Source organism: Callorhinus ursinus, unplaced genomic scaffold, assembly GCF_003265705.2.
Source record: "Callorhinus ursinus isolate GAN/ISIS: 27379988/994484 unplaced genomic scaffold, GSC_fseal_2.0 scaffold10, whole genome shotgun sequence".
NCBI lineage: Eukaryota > Metazoa > Chordata > Mammalia > Carnivora > Otariidae > Callorhinus > Callorhinus ursinus.
The window spans coordinates 63,054,803-63,069,590 of NW_027397072.1; the positions used below are offsets into that span (position 1 = coordinate 63,054,803).

Below are 14,788 nucleotides of genomic sequence, written 5' to 3' on the forward strand. Positions count from 1 at the left end.
AATCAACAAAAAAGTTAAACTGAAGAGATTCTCAACTATTAATCAATGTGGCTGTAAATCTAATTTGTTACATCAAATTTTACTGTTCCATACTCATGTAAATTTACCACATCAGAGTTCTGCACCAAAAAAAGATGTATTTATTTAAGGGATCACCAAGTTATAACCACGTAATTCCATGATTATGCTCTTAAACTTTTGAAAATAACTAACTCTCTTGGCACTTTTTAAAACTGACATGGAATTATTAAAAAAATAATAGTAACAACAATTGTACAACATAAGCAACAATAAAACATCCCTCTTAAGAAAAATCTTGGACTCTGACCACTTAGATATGAAAGGATGGCAAACATGTGGCATGTCTGTTGTCACTCCACTCTCCTATCACCATGGCATACATTGATAATCAATAAGGAGGCACTTGCAACTAATCTCAGACTTATCTCAGAAGCCTCAATATAGCACCAGAAGCAACCACTGCCAATCAATAGGATTTGGCAGGTGATTTTAAACCTCTTTGCCGTTGCAAACTTAAAGCATGTATTTTTTGGAATGCCCAGTTTAGTGTATATTATCTATCTATAGATATAGATATACTCCTTGATATTATTCTATGTGCGTGTATGTGTGTGTGTATAAGAGGAAAAGAGACAGAGAAAGTCTCATATGCCTAAAGTCATTACAAATTCTACAGGGGCAGAGACCATGCTTCTACTACTCTAGCACCCCCCTGGGCATCTAGCACAGTGCTTGGCTCACATTTGTTAATTAATAAATATTTGCTGACTTTTTATTAAAAACAAAACAAAACATTGGGTCTCCCAGTAAGGTTCTTCTTGTATTTGCCACAGTTTGCTTGTTTGATTACAGCAATATATTATGACCCAACTGAAATAAAAATTAAAACTATGACACCCAAAAATAACCGGAATGTTTGAGTGAGTATAGAAATACTGGTCTACAATCTCCCATCTGCAACTCTGAAACAAAAAGCTCTGAAAGGTTTTTCATAACTCATATGGCAGCAAAACCAGACCTGAACTAATTTCAAGGAGATTATTTCCAGTCTTTATTCATCCCACTCAGTGTGAATATTCATACATTGCAATGCAGAAATATGAATGTGTTTGATTATAGGGTGCTGCCCCAGACCCAGCTGGAGGTATTGCATAATCTGCGGTACATGCACCATATTACCTTTCTAAAATAGAAAATTTCGAAATGCAAAAATACATCTGCCCCAGAGGCTTTGGGTAAGGGACTACAGACCTGCATTTATGGACTTCCTGCAACTCAGTTGGAGGATCTATTTCCTGATCTATTTCTACTTCCTGATCTATTTCACAAATGAGCTACATCACTTAGTCTAATTAAATAATTTTTAAAGAAGAGACATTTGAAAGAGATAGTCTTAAACAAATCAACTTTTATGCCACATCTGATCTTTTCATATTATGAAGTGTTGATGAGATGATGAATCTAAGCTGCTGATCCCTATACATTGGGAACTTATTTCCCATCATTTCTGCTTAAAGGCATCTGCAATCTATGTACAGCCACTGGGAATTTCACACTCCCTCTACTGGATTTTCAGAATAAATCCCATGTGAAAGACTGATTAAGTCAAAGTAGAATTTCATTTAAACATATATAACATATATAAACATATGTGACAATATATATAAACATATATAACAATGCATGATATCGTAATAGGTTTCCCTCGTCAATGATCCCTTGATGACCTGGCTTCACTGAAAATACTAATATGTACATATAAAAGAAATACATCTTCGTGAATTATTTTTAATGTCATAAATATAAAAAGAAACTTCTTTGAACCGTACAAAATACAAAAGAAGAAAAAGAATCAAAAACGTGATTTTCAGTTTTTAAAACCAGAAGTTGTATGCAAATAACATACAAAGGCATTTAACAGGGTCCCTTTAAGCTTGCAGCCTTATTCATTCAGCCTTTGCCAAATGCTTCCCTTTTTACATGAGTTTGCCACCCCACAGCAATGCAGTTTATTGTCGTGTGTGATGGGAAACAGACCTGTTTGTGCTGTCACAATGGCCAATAAAACTGAGCTGGAGACTCTTCATTTTAAACCTAAAATAAATAACTAGATTTCATTTAAACCTCCCTGTGTGAAGCGCCGCAATCTTCCCATAGTCCTCGCGTTAGCTGCTTTTAACACCCAACTACTTAGGAATCACGAGAGTGTTGGAGTGTTTAGTGACTCTGATCCTCCCATCAGTAAACTGATCTGGTGATAAAATAGAAAGGGCCTTGTACTATTTGCATTTTTACTCAGTTTAGTCACAGATCACAAAATAAATTAGTAAACTGAGCAACAAGGCTTCCCACTTGTAAAACCCCAATGTTTTCAAAGTAATCATCTATGCTTAAATTCACAAGTTCCTAAAAATGTAATAATTTCCCTGTAAACGAATGAAAATAACAGTGCTACAGTATCCATTTAGAATGCCCTCCATGCCAAAGGCCTGGACTGTGTTTGAATTTGAAATTAAAAAAAAAAAAATACAATAAATGTATAGGTTTTGTAGATGAATTTTCCTGCCATCTCCCCCTCCTGCAAATATTTAGAATGCATGATGGTGGTAGGGGAGAAGTTAAGAGGGGGACTCTAATAACCTAGCAGATTAATCAGCAGTCAAGTACACTCAAATTTAAATGGCCACAGAATAATGTCACAGGCAAGGTCTCTCAATCCATGAGAGAATCTGGCTTAGATCCCTTTGCCGATGTGACAGCCCAAACAGGTTTGCTCCTTATCACCTAAGACAAAAAACTCTTGCTTAGAGATAGCAAGCTCAGGACGAATGCTATAAAAATTTCAAACTCAAAATATCATTGCTTTCCAATAGATGCTGAAGTGACTCACAAGGACACTAACTCACATTTTCAGTTCAGAGTAGAAAACTTGGTCAAGGACTTTGGAGCAAAGACTATATTATTGAGAGATATGCAAGAGTTTTCCTGTCTACACAGTGCTTTAGGCAAGGTCTCATCTCACAGTGGCCTTCCCCCATGTAATATTTAGCTTCTCTGTCTTAAGGAGAGATAAAAAAGATGTCACCACTGAGATTTTAACTGGCATCCTGGGAAATTTAGGTTTGCAAATCCTGAAACCAAAGCCCCAGAACTTAGGTTCTTTCTAAAAGGGAGGGCTCTTGAGTGGAATTAAATCCAGACATCTGTGGTAAGAAAGCCCAAGCCAAGCCTTTGGACCACCTAAGCTGAGTTAATTATAATATATAGTAGCAACAAGTACAAAAGCCCTGGGTTTGTCCCCAGGCTATGCAATATCTTTATCAACATCACTGCAAAATGAAATACACAACTTTGAGTCTTTTTAACAATGGCTTCAGGTAACCATAAAAGGTAATGAAAAAGCAAAGTAAGCAAAAGAGAAGGGGAAACGCCAATACCCAAACTCTTTGACTTTGGAATTCCAAGTTATTCTTTCTCAACCAGAATCACTGAACACTAGAAGCAAGTCAACAATGAATTTCATCAACTGAAATCCAAATATCGGGCAGAAATAGTTTGTTTTTATTGTGCTTGGTTTCTACCAATGGTTGTGAATTATCAAACATGCCAGAGGGAACAAGGAACATGATCTAATAAATATGACACAAAAGCTGCCATGAGTACAAATGACTCTGAATAGCTGATGGTTTTATCGGTAACTACTTTGTTTTTTAATAACCACAGGTTTAAAATAAAATTTACTGTTGATTTTTTGAAAAAGAGCACTCAGAGTTAAAAATAAATAAATAAATCATAGCAGGAATGTAACCCTAGGAATATATTGTCTGGTGAGGTATTTTCTTTATGTGTCATAAAAATAAAGATGAAAAACTACCATTCCTTGAGTTTGAAACATTGTTTTGAAAATGTAATATGATTCCACATTACCTCTACCATGCCAAAAAGAAAAAAACCAAACACAAAAATCCCTATCTGATTTATCATAATGCATCCCCTCCTGATGCTAATCTCATTTCTTCACTGTGATACTCCTCAATAATAGTGGTCATCTAAGTACTGTTAATCCTTTTAGCAAGCACTAATAATTATGCATTAGTACAAATAACATTAAAGCCTTTTTTCAAATAATTACATATATAATGGATGTGTCTTTTAAAAGTTGTTTACAGCTAATTAACCAATGAATAATTGTTTTCTCCTCCTGAAACAGGGAAAGCTTATCTTGGAGTCACAGTTAAAAATGCTTTTTTCCAATTTTACAGATGTTGTTAGCAATTAAAACTGTTAAAACACTATTAAAAAGAAATTCTTGTATTAAAGGGCTTACGCATTCCAGTTGTTGCAGTTTCTTAGCTACTGAATCTTTTAAAAATCATTTCCAGTTTGAAAGGGCACTGGTGGCCCAAACACAGCAGACCCCTCTCTAAATAGTTCAGACCCTTTAGTAGTATCGCAACATTGTGTGCTTGTTGCTATATGACTAGTTTAATTGTGGGCTGTAATAAAGGTCATAATTAATATCCCAACACAGACACTAACAAACAATTTTAAATTGCCAGCATAATCAAATGATGCAAACATCTATGAGCTACAAAAGTTCATTGCCGCAACTGACAATTTCTTAATTGTATTCAGTCATTCATGGAAATTTTATTAACATCGAACTGATGTATCCTGCCCTTACTCTGTCACAACACCAGGGATCTAATTTCATTATTTTCCACAAGATTTGCTTGACTACTGCCATGATTCTAATATTGCTTTAGTCCAGATGTTTATGCTATTTAAATTAGAAAGAAAAGGCTTTTGGGTAAACACAATTAAAGAAGTTTTTTTTCAAATTTAGTTTAACAAACTTCTTTTAATTAATGCATATAGCTTCAACGTTGAGGCTTTTTCACTGGTTTTATGTTCGTTTCCTACTGTGTGCAACATACATTGAGGATACAGCTATAGCTAAACACAACCACCTTTTAACTTTTCACTTAGGTCTGAGTACTCATTAACATGAAAAATACAAGCACACCACTGCACTTGCAACTTTAACCGATTTCCTGTGTGTGTATGTGTGTGCACAACTTGTATGGATACACACATACACATCACAAATACACAGAAACACCTATACACAGAAAAAGACTCCAGACAAATTTCTCTGATACTTGGTCATCTTAAGAATCCCTTTTTTGGAAAATAACCCCACAGAAGTATGTATTATTCAATAGCCTCCCCCCACCCTCCCAATTTTTTTAAAAATTGAATGAGATTTTCAATGCACTGAGAAGCATTTAAATAACAACAACAACAACTCTGTTAATGGATTACTTGGGGCAGTTTATCTGCATGGAATGGGGGAAGCTTCTAGAACTCATGTCCATCTCATAGGAGCTGAGTTCTAACAAGATCTTTGTTCTCTTAGGCAACCATTTTCATTCTTTGGCTTCTTCATTTAAGTTATTATAATGACTCAAAAATACTGGCATGTTGTTTAATACTGGAAAGCTAATAAATTTACGTCACTTTTGGAAAAAGTGTTATGAGTCAAAATCCCAATGTATAGCTAATGGATAGTGTATATCAACTCTTAGAGTAACATTATTTATGAACATTGGGTATATTATTAAATTTATTTCCAAAGAATGTCATCTATTTAATAGTGTTTGCAGATATACTATGCATCATGAAAGACAGAGCCCCTTCAATATTTTTTAAACCAAAGAATTAGTCTTAAATTCAGGCAATCTGAGGAGTTACAATGTTTTCATGCAAAACAGAACCTCAGAGATATTTTAAAATCGACTGTGAGAATGCCAGTGACAAGAATTTCAAGCTTACCTTGTTTTAATATCTTACTTCAATTCTGATATCAGCACAATCAATTATACAACTTCAACTGACTGATGAAACTCCCCCAAGTATATCTGAGCAAAAACAATAAAATTTCCTCTAAGATCTAGGCTTGAAATGCCTCAATATTTCACAAGCACAGGGATATTTACAAACAACTGCAACATCTGCTATCACTCTGAAATCATGCCTGCTTTCATTTATCTGGAAGAGGTTAGAATTTTCTCAATCCATAAAATCTTTTCCCCACCAGGAGTTTGGAAAGAAGCACAATATCACTTTATTGATGGATTTCTTTTACTGCTATTATTTCTCTGTGACTGCATTGATTAAAACTGGCTACTTCTCGGACATCTCATATTACCTGAAAAATCATCCTACTAAGAAATAAGAAACACACATTGTGTCAAACATTTCCCTTCATTTTAATAACTTCATAATGAAATGGATCCTGGCTTCCTCCCTGCCCCATACAGAATTCAGGTGACAATTCAAGTTTACACTTGCTTAGGGGTTGTTCTTGGGTATATTTATTTATTATACTGTTACTATTATCCAGAAGGGAAGAATAACAGTCAAGCATCTGGCTATTCTCATTCTTACAAAATAATTACAGAAAAAAAAGGAAAGAAGGAAGGAAGGAAGGAAGGAAGGAAGGAAGGAAGGAAGGAAGGAAGGAAGGAAGGAGAGAGGGAGGGAAGGAAAGAAAAGTCTGTCTTCTGTAATTTTAAAAGGCTTTCATAAAAAATATAATATGAGGTTTTTGTATGGTGTTTGTGTGTATGTGTGTGTAAGAGAGAGAGAAATCAAGAGAGAGAAATAGTTCATGACAGGAATAATTCATCTGGATTACTGAAAAAATTTGCACTGGTTGGGTTCTATACCTTTAAATGTTAGTCTATTTCCCTCACGAGTTCTCTGTTTTAGAGAGCCACATTTGGCAAAGTTTCCAAGTATACCGTGTCAATTTTATAAAAACTAAAAATATTGTTGAAAAAATATTATCCCAAGAACATACGTAAAATTATAAATATTCAGCACATCAAGCTTTTGATATACTTTAGTGCACATGAACTGAGTAGCTGTCAAAATTACAACAGGCAACTCAAGTAATTATGCAGATTTATGCAAAACATTAACAAGAAGAATTAAATGCACAAATGAGGTGGCTACACTTGAATTGTTAAGATTATGAATAATTACCATGAATCTTTTTGCTCTTAATATAACTTGTTTTTGATAAACAAAGCCTTAATTATCAGAATACTTTTGAGAATTTTGGTGACCTTCATTAATCTTACAAAACAAGTCTCTTGTGTTCTGCATTGTAAAAGGCACATGCTCAGAATAAGTACACGAAACCTTGGGAAAAGCATATGTTAATGGCTACTACAAACTGGTGAAGGATACCTCTGGTTTAAGGTACACGGCATTCTGCACACGTAGCCAAAATAACACTGAGCACTAGAAGGTACTCTGAGTAAAAAAAAAAAAAAAAAGAAAAAAAAGAAGAAGAAGAAGAAAAAGAAGAAAAGAAAAAAACAAAAAAACAAAAAACCCTATGACAGAACTGTGAAGGAAGGCAGGACAAATAGAAGAAACTCTGAAAAAGTATTTCAATTTTGTAAAATATTGGGTTAATTTTGAAACAGAAGGAAAATAGCAACCTATTAATTCTTCCTTTCTAAGATGCAATGAGTTCAATAAATCATTTCTAAAATAACAAAGTACTGAAAACATTCAGTCATAATTCTTTTACATGTATCTTTCAGCCACCAATTTTCCTAGCCTCTCCCAAAGACTATGGAAATTGCACTAGCCACCTTGATTACTAGGCACGATTTTCTGAACGTGTTCCTCACTCAGCTCCACTGGTAATTTTTACCCTGCCCTCCTTCTCTCAGATAAGCAGTGGGACCTCTTCATGTCCCCTCAGTTAATTTCAGAATTAATTTGCAACGCTGTCATCAACACTGTAACAATTCACTGATCAACAGTTGCAATTCTTCATAACACTGTCAAACTCCCAGCTGCCGCCATGGCAAGCTACACTGCCCCGGCTCCAGACACGCTGCTTTGGGACTGGTGGTAGAAAAGGACTTTGGAAGCATTAAGGCTTTAAAGCTACCCACAATATCTCTTCCCAGGAGAGCAAGCTGTCAGATCAACGGTGGTTTTATCATTAAAAAGAAAAAAAAAAATGCTCTCCAAGAGACTTGAATTTGTTTGGGTAAATGTCAAATAGCTTTGATGCATAAAAATTAACTTAAAGAGGTCACACTCCGACAGGGTACAAGCTTGCACTTTAAGAATGGTTGTATCTTTATATATCATTACATGACAAAATAGACCAGGCCAGGAAGGTCTAAATATCCCAGGGACAGTACAGATTGTGCAATGACTCAGAGGAACAGACAGTAAATACTGCTAAATTATGCCCAGACAAGTTAATAATTCTCAAGCATATTTCTGAAGACCATCCTGGCTAAAACACATTACCAGCACATTGCCAAGTCCCTGCCTGCTGTCCCAGAAACTTTAAAGATTTAAAGAGAGGAACTTATTTTAAATAATTTTTTCCCCTAGGATTGTGTCCAAGTCAGCAGAAAAGTAGCCGCCTGGGACAATCTGCTCCCATGTCTGTCCCTCATCTCATCACATGTGTGACTGTGCTACTGGAGTCAGATTGGTGGCTCAACACCGCAGAAACACAGAGGGGTTGACCAACAAAAAAAAGGAAAGGAAAGTCCTTTTCAAACTGAGAACAAAGAGACTTTAATTTAAAAAAACAAATGGGAGAAATTTATGTAAGAACTTGGCCTGGATCAGTCAAGTCATAACAAGATCATTTCTTCATTCACAAAAACAAAAAAGTAAAAGCTGGACTTGCCATCTACAACAAGAAAGACTTTTTTTCTATTCACCTATAATTCATTAGCAACCTTTCTCATCAATTCTCACTACTTGTGACAGACAGAATTCAGTGGTGTCCTTTCCCCTTCCTGATACCAACTCCCATTACACACACCCCCCACCCACACACACACACACACACACACACACACACACACACCCTTCTGATTTTGGCTTAGTGCTCACCAGCTTTAATGAGGTGAAAACACAGGTAGAACTCAGTATCATGGCTGCTATGGGTGACCCTTGAACAACACAGGTTTGAATCGCTCAGGTCCACTTATACATGGGTTGTTTAGTCAGGTTTTTTTTATAAATACAGTACCATACTGTAAATGTATTTTCTCTTTCTTATGATTTTCTTAATAACATTTTCTTTTCTCTAGCTTACTTTATTGTAAGAATACAGCGTGTAATACATATAACATACAAAATGTGCATTAACTGCTATTGATAAGGCTTCCGGTCAACAGTAGGCTATTGGTCGTTAAGTTTTGGGGGAGTCAAAAGTTTTATGTGGATTTCTTACTGTGTGGGCAATTGGTGCCCCTAAGCCCCTCATTGTTCAAGGGTCAACTATATTTCCCTAAATGGGGCTCAATAAATAGAATCAATATAGGAAGCATATCTAGACTCCTAGTTGGGAAATCCACACATATGTTCAAATGGCTATTTCCTCTGGATGCCTTAGACCAAAATTTCATCTTAGTTTTCTTTTCCATCTGTGATATAAAAATATACAACCTTTTATCCAGTGCAATGTCGCTTTCTCATTTTCAAAATTATTACTTATTATCTAAATGTAGAGAAATCTCCTAAAGTTTATGGTACATAAATCAAACAATATGGAAGAAAATGGTTAAATGTCCCACCTCAAAATTTCAATTTTTTAAAGAGAACATAGAGGGACATAAAAAGACTGGTTTTGAACGATAGCCATTGAAGGAGACTAGGAAGTTGTTAGATACCCCGTGTGTACATAGTAGCTCACAAAATACTCCGTCCCTACCCTTAAGGGATAAGTCTTTCCTTCTCTTTTTTTGGTGACTCTGACTGGAAGTATCCTGATGAAAGATTCAAAGAGTGCAGGGGGAGTTTTCAGTTTCCTATTTACATGGAAATTTCAATTGGACTCTGTTAATAATAAATACAGAGCAGATGTCCAACTGACTAGAAATGATAACCAATTACAGTGCCTGAACTTGAAGGATGTTTTCAAGAACAATCTACTCATCCATCCAACATTCATTCAAAATTATGTATTGAGTACCTGTTTCACTATGGACATGTCAGTTCCAGAAATCCATGTTTACATAGTATGTTTGGTGTTTCTGTTTCATAGTGTTTCTGAACTCTCTATCATGGCCAGTCATGGAGAGATTTGGCAAGAGAGAGGCAGAGTCATTTGGTCTTGACCTCAGATTCATGAAAGGCCTCAAATTTAGACCAACTTTATACACAGAGAGGAATACTGGCTGGATTGAAAGATGATGTGTGTTCATCATAGAACATTTAACAATCGTCCCATTATTGGACTATGGTACAAATAATGCTCATCATATTCTTTTCTCCTTCCAGGAACTCAGGAAATTCAGTTCTTAGCCATCTTGCAGTTAGACAAAAGCCATATCACTAGGTCTAAAGGATAAAAAGTGTGGGGCACCTGGGAGGCTCAGTCAGTTAAGCGTCCAACTCTTGGTTTTGGCTCAGGTTGTGATCTCATGGGTCATGGGATCAAGCCCCATATAGAGCCTGCAACAGGCTCCACACTCAGCAGGAGTCTGCTTGAGATTCTTTCCCTCTATCCTTCCCCCCACTCATACAAATGTGTACACTCTAAATAAATAAATAAATAAATAAATAATCTTTTTAAAAAATAAAAAATAAATAAAGGATGAAAAGTGAGCTAAAATGATCTTCTCTATTATACCTCTATCCCTCCTAATGGAAGGAGACCCTGTGTTCCTGACAGTGCAGTCATGGGAAAGGGGAGCATTAGTCAGCCTAAACTGCTGAATCACCAGGTCTCCCTGGAGAATCATCAAGAGCAGCAGTGGACTTTGCATGAAAGAAAAAAACAAAACTTTGATTGTATGCAGCCATTGAAATCTTAGGGCTGTTCATTGCTTCAGCATAGGTCAGCCATTCCTAACACATTGACCTTAGTATGAAGTGTTTTAAATAAATGCTGTTAGTGGAATTTGCACAATAATATAGCATTGTGGGGCTGCTGAGGATATTTTCTGTGTGTGTGTGCTGGGAGTGGGAGAGATGGCTGTAAAACAGATTAACAGTTTACTTGTAAACATTTAAAATGTGCATCTTCAAATGTAACACTTGAACATTACAATTTAGGAACCCTGTTTTTGTATGCCTTTTCTTTTTTAATAATTCTTATCAAAATACACAAGGATCTTAGGCCTTCCTCCATCTCTGAGAAGCACAGCTTTTGACTGAATGACCCACAAACATAAAAGAAAGATGCATTAGGAAAACAATGATTAAGTCACTGAACTGGCCGTCACATATCACAGTGCCTAGCCTCAACTTTGAATAAAGGTTGTTACTTTCTTTGGCTTCAGAGTCTTTATGTATATGCTAAAGACAAGAGTTATCTGTCTGTGCCATTAGATCCACTGAGGTCAAAGATTCAAAGATTATTTACAAAATAATATTCCAAAGCAGGTTCCAACTCTTCAGATCCAGAATTAAAGAGAGTGGCTGTCAATTCCATGAGTAAGATTATAAAAATATGTTGTAATTCATTGCGCTGGTTTTCAGCACGTGAACCCCAGTAGAGATCCAACACAGGTTTCATAAGACACCTTTTGTTTTTGTTGTTGTTGTTGTTATTTTGTTTTTTTTGTTTTTTTAAAGTAACACCATATAATTTTATTTTGAAATACATTTATATATATTGAACCAGGAAATAAACTGTATAAAGCTCCTAGGAGGAAGATGTGCTAGAGAGAATGAGCAGTCCACTTAGTATTCATTCCACCCTTCTCTTATAATAATCTTACATTTATTTAGGGAGGCACTGTACTCAGCTAACAGAGTCTATTTCCCAGCCTGCTTTTTGCATCTGCATATGATTATGTGGCTATATTTTTTGTTCGTTTTTTGTTTTGAGTTTTTTTGGTCAATGAGAAGTTAACAGAGAAGGCTCTTTGATAAGTTGATGGACAGCTGGAAACCATTTTTTTCCTTCCCATTTTTCTTCCTGCCTGGCTATGACAGCTGGAGATTCAGGTCACCATCTTTCTACTGACTGGCGCTAAGGATGGTGGAACATAAACAGAAAAGAACTCAGGCTCCTGATGCCCCTGGGAAGTCAACCTGCCTGGCCTACCTGGCCTTTCACAGGCTTCCTTCATATGAGAGGAAAACTTCTAACTTATTAGGCCCCAGACTTTCCCATCTCTGTTACTATCATCAGAACACAATTCCTAACTGATAGAGCAGTGTCACAGGGCAGGCCCTAGGGACCGGGCTGTGAGAGTCTAAAGCCAAGATAACCACTTGAGGCTGTCAAATTCCCACAAGCCTCTCCCAGAGGAGTTTCTAGACAAATCTCTGCTCTGAGCATAGGCTTGAATCCTCAGGAGACAACATAACATTAGTGGTTAAGAGTACGGTCTTTGGAGTGTGACCATCCCTGGGTTGAATCCCAGCTCTGCCACCCACTATCTGTGGTCTTGGCAAGTTAGAGAGCAACTCTGAGTCACAGGTTCCTCATATATAAAGTGAGAAGAATAATAGTTTTTCTCTTTGATCTGAGAATTAATTGAAATAATGAGAAATGAGATGAGTACATTGCCTGGCACACAGTAAACCCACAAAGGATTCTTCTCAATTAATCCCATCCTCTAGACAGAATTCCAGTTATTCAATCAGCCTTACGGGTTTATTTTTAGTTTCTTCAAGAATGTCAGAGATGTGTGGCATCTTATAACCCAATGACAAACTCAACAAAGCAGACTATGAAAGTCCTAGAGGCACTTGAACATCCATCTGGGCTCCCTGTCCACCTGGACCAGGAAGCAGGGCATAGACCCAGGTTAGTCTTTCACATTCACATTAACTAGAGAGTCCAGTGACTGGGATGGAAAGAGCTATATTTATCTTGGTTAAAAAGACAGTAATGCTGGGTGCCTGGGAGGCTCAGTTGGTTAAGCGACTACCTTCGGCTCAGGTCATGATCTCAGGGTCCTGGGATCGAGCCCTGCATCGGGCTCCCTGCTCAGTGGGAAGCCTGCTTCTCCCTTTCCCACTCCCCCTGCTTGTGTTCCCTCTCTCGCTGTCTCTCTCTCTCAAATAAATAAATAAAATCTTTAAAAAAAAGAGAGAGAGAGTAATGTTATCCCGAGAATTCAGGTTCTGAAAGTTCACAGTATGGATTACTCAAGAATCCAAGATAGTCATTATCTTTATCTCCATCATTATAGAAATAGAAATATAATAGAAACAAAGACATAAATATGAATGTTTCCATGTCTCTATATGGCATTCTATAAGATTTAATTATTTTTAAAGTAAATAAAATACAAATTTTCTGTAATTTTGAAATCACATCAAAATAAAAAACTTCAAAGAGGCTCAGCCCTCCTAATCTCCTTACACAAGAACCACTTCAAGTTCTGCTTCTGTTATAAAGCTGTCAAAAACAAAGCTCTCTCTATACTTCCAACTCTCACGGTCCTGGACCTTACTAGCCTAACCTTACACATGGTCAGTGCACAATAAATACATTTCTAAAGAATAAACATGTTAATGCAATGGCCCCCTAACTAGCCTTCCTGCTTCCTGTCTCTCTTTTACTCACCTCTGGGATGATCATGTTGCCTCTCTGTTTAAAGTCTATCAGGATCTCCTCTTGGTCCACTGCTGTAGGCTTCATTTTTTTAAAAATGGGTCCAGAGCAATGCTTTCAAAAATCTGACTCAAAGCTTAGTAGATTAAAAAAAAAAAAAGGAGGAGCTGTCCTGGTGGCAGTGGGGGCGGGAGGCCTAGAGCCCAGCCCTGCAGATCAGACTGTGTTGCATAGCCCCACTCTATAGTCTCTATGGAGTTGCAGAGGCACAAATGGAAAACCATTGGTTTAAACACTCAATTTTAAATCCCTGCTTTTCAGCGCTCACCTTTAGCCTTTGCCCCCAAATATAACAAAGCAAATACTCAGCCATCCAGCATTGCCCAGTTTCCTGTGCTTCCACACTTTGCTTGTTTTATTCCCTTTATGAAGAGTTCTGTTCTCCATCTTACTGTCTGGTAAAAGCCAATCCATGGTTGAAACTCCTGCCCTTCTCCTGTGAGGTATTCTCTGAGGGGTACAAACCATGTTGGTCTCCTCTTCCTTTGGATTCTCATAGTGCTTTGCATGTGCATTTCTGTTAGCTTTCACCGTGCATATTGTAATCATATACATTCCTCATTCCCATCCCTCCCTTTGTGTCCCAGGTGTCTACTGAAGAATCTGATATATAGTAGATGCACAATAAGTCAGTTAAATGAATGGCTAAACAAATAGATACATTACCACACTGATTATTTCATATTGTTTGCTATTTGTTTTATTACTCTGCCTTTTCTTCATAAGCATATACTAAGTAATTTGAAGACAGGGACCAAGTCCTACATTTTTCTTAGTTTTACCTTAACATAATTCTAGGAACATGGATACTAATAAAATACTTTCTAATTAAAATAAATTACATTTGAAAAACTTGGCATTGTGTCTACCTACACAAATAGGGCATTCAGTGCATGGCAAGTTGTAATAACATCCAATAAACATGCAGTGGAAATAAAACATTTGCATTCTATCCAAGAAACAAGACAAATATATTTTTGGTAGCAAGAAACCAATTTTGAAAATAAATGTGGCATTTAAATGTCATAAAAATGTAAGAACTTAGAGTTTGGGGACATCAGATGTTTTTAAAGTGACCACGTTATTTCAGAGTTCAAGAAGTCAAAATAAGAAAGAGCTGAGCAAAGTTATATT

The 14,788-nt window shown here is 36.6% G+C and overlaps 1 long non-coding RNA gene across 1 annotated transcript in view; it reads right to left on the minus strand.

Moving 5' to 3' along the window:
- The window catches only part of LOC112821416 (uncharacterized), a 65,918-nt gene extending 52,199 nt beyond the window's left edge, over window positions 1-13,719 (minus strand). Inside the window, exons 1-2 of the long non-coding RNA XR_003207446.2 lie at window positions 13,607-13,719; window positions 5,857-5,942 (exon numbers count right to left, since the gene is read on the minus strand). This is a non-coding gene — a long non-coding RNA (uncharacterized lncRNA). The remainder of the gene's footprint in view (window positions 1-5,856; window positions 5,943-13,606) is intronic.
- Between the last annotated feature and the right edge of the window lie 1,069 nt (window positions 13,720-14,788).